The sequence below is a fragment of the Balaenoptera borealis genome (assembly GCF_965194805.1).
Source record: "Balaenoptera borealis genome assembly, chromosome: X".
In the NCBI taxonomy this organism is placed as follows: Eukaryota; Metazoa; Chordata; class Mammalia; order Artiodactyla; family Balaenopteridae; genus Balaenoptera; species Balaenoptera borealis.
The window spans coordinates 110,079,643-110,082,472 of NC_138881.1; the positions used below are offsets into that span (position 1 = coordinate 110,079,643).

Here is a 2,830-nt window from a genome sequence, read left to right on the forward strand (position 1 = left end):
TTTCTTGGACTGATAAAAAGAATCTAAGAAAAATCCACAGATAACATCATACTTAATGGGAGAAAGAGTGGGTGCTTTCCCCCTAAATCAGGAACAAGAAAATGATGTCCACTCTTGCCACATCTATTCAACATTATAATGGAGGTTCTGGACAAGGCAATTTACCAATTGAAAGAAATAAAATGTATACAAACCGGAAAGGAATGAGTAAAATTATCTCTATTCTCAGATGGCATAATCTGAAAGGAATCTGTTGAAAAAAACTATTGGAACAAATAAGCAAGTTCAGCAAGATTGCAAGGTACAAGATCAATATACAAAAATCACTTTCAATAAACACTCTGAAAATGGAATTAAGAAAACAGTTCCATTGTCAATAAGCATGTAAAAGAATAATATACTTAACTACAAAACATTCTTAAAATAAAGAAGATCTAAGTAAGTTGAAAAACACCCAATATTCATGGATCAGAAGACCCAACATTGTTAAGATGGCAATACTCCCGCAATTTATCTATAGATTCAATACAGTCTCTATCAGAATCCCAGCTTATTTCCTTGTAGAAAATTACAAGCTGATTATAAAATTCATATGGAATTTCGAGGGGCCCAGAATAGCCAAAACAACTCTAAAAAGAAGAACAAATTAGTTGGACTCACACTTCCTGATTTCAAGACTTACTACAAAGCCACAGTAATCAAGATAGTGTGTTACCAACACAAAGATAGACATGATAGATAAATGGAATAGAACCAAGTATCCAAAAATACATTCATGCATCTATGTTCAACTGATTTTTAACAAGGGTGTCAAGACTACTGAACGGGGAAAGAATGGTGTTTTCAACAAATTGTTCTGGAAAAACTGGATTCAAAAGAATGTAGTTGAAACCTCACTTCACACTATATGCAAAAAATAACTCAAAATGGATCAAGTGTAAGAGCTTTCTATGGTCTGAATGTGTTCCTCCAAAATTAATATGTTGAAATCCTAAGTCCCAAATATCATGGTATTAGAAAGTGGGAACTAGGAGGTACTTAGGTCATGAGGGTGGAGTCCTCATGAATAGATTAGCACCCTTATAAAAGAGGCTCCAGAAAGATCCTTAACTCTTTTCACCATGTGAGGACACAGCAAGAAGGTGCAGGCTATGAACTAAAGAGAGAGCATTCACGCAGTCATGCTGGCACCTTGATCTTGGACTTTCCGGCCTTTAGAACTGTGAGAAATAAATGTTTATATGCTAGCCACTCTGTGCTATTTTGTTATAGCAAACTGAATAGAGTAAGACAGGGCTAAAACTATATATTCTTAGAAGAAAACATATGGTACATCTTCATGATCCTGTGTTTGGCATAGGAGTATTTTATATAATACCAAAGCATTAGCAGCAACAAAAAACATAGGTAAAATGGACTTTATCGAAATTTAAAAATTTTTGCTTCACAGCAAAGACTATCAAGAAAGTGCAAACACAGGACTTCCCTGGTGGTCCAGTGGTAAAGAATCTGCTTTCCAATGCAGGGGAGAGGGTTTCATCCCTGGTCAGGGAACTAAGATCCCACATGCCACAGGGCAACTAAGCCCGCACACCTCAACTAGAGACCCCATGTGCTCTGTAACCTGGGCACCACAACTACAGAGCCCACACACTCTTAAGCCCACACACCACAACTAGAGAGAGAAAAGCTGCATGCAACAACGAGAGAGAAGCCCGCACACCACAACGAAGATCTCACGTGTGACAACTAAGACCCAACACATCCAAAAATTTAAATAAATAAATAAATGTAAAAATTTTTTTAGAAAGTAGGATAGACTATTCTCTATTTTAAAAAAAAGAGGAGGAGCTTCAAGATGGCAGAAGAGTAAGACGTGGAGATCACCTTCCTCCCCACAAACACATCAGAAATACATCTACATGTGGAACAACTCCTACAGAACACCTACAGAACGCTGGCAGAAGACCTCAGACCTCCCCAAAGGCAAGAAACTCCCCACGTACCTGGGGAGGGCAAAAGAAAAAAGAAAAAACAGAGACAAAAGAATAGGGATGGGACCTGTACCAGTGGGAGGGACCTGTGAAGGAGGAAAGGTTTCCACACACTAGGAAGGCCCATAGCGGGAGGAGACTGCGGGTGCCAGGGGGGGAAGCTTTGGAGCCACGGAGGAGAGCGCAGCAACAGGGGTGCGGAGGGAAAAGCAGAGAGATTCCCACACAGAGGATCAGTGCCAACCAGCACTCACCACACGAGAGGCTTCTCTGCTCACCTGCCGGGACGGGTTGGGGCTGGGAGCTGAGGGTCCAGCTTCAGTCAGATCCCAGGGAGAGGCCTGGGTTTGGCTGCATGAACACAGCCTGCAGGGGGCTAGTGCACCACATCTAGCTGGAGGGAGTCCGGGAAAAGGTCTGGAGCTGCCGAAGAGGCAAGAGACGTTTCCTTGCCTCTTTGTTTGGTGGAGTGTGAGGAGAGGGGATTTAGAGCACTGCTTAAAGGAGCTCCAGAGATAGGCGAGATCCACGGCTATCAGCACGGACCACAGAGATGGGCATGAGAGGCTAACGCTGCTGCTGACGCCACCAAGAAGCCTGTGAGCGAGCACAGGTCACTCTCCACACCTCCCCTCCTGTGAGCGTGTGCAGCCGGCCACGGCCAGGGTCCCGTGATCCAGGGACAACTTCCCCGGGAGAACGCACGGCACGCCTCAGGCTGCTGCAACGTCACACCGGCCTCTGCCACCACAGGCTCGCTGCGTACTCCAGACCCCACCCTCCCCCTGGCCTGAGTGAGCCAGAGCCCCTGAAGCAGCTGCTCCTTTAACCCCGGC

General features: G+C 44.2%; 1 protein-coding gene across 13 annotated transcripts in view; it reads right to left on the reverse strand.

The window, feature by feature from the left end:
* IGSF1 (immunoglobulin superfamily member 1) overlaps positions 1–2,830 on the reverse strand; it is a 453,756-nt gene that overhangs the window by 240,235 nt on the left and 210,691 nt on the right. The window contains exon 1 of one of the 13 annotated variants that reach the window (XM_082377814.1): positions 2,273–2,637. The exons of the other annotated variants lie outside the window; for them this stretch is intronic. The gene's annotated coding sequence lies outside the window, so the exon portion shown is untranslated. Of the gene's footprint in view, positions 1–2,272; positions 2,638–2,830 lie in introns of those variants that run through there. 13 annotated transcript variants of the gene reach the window in all.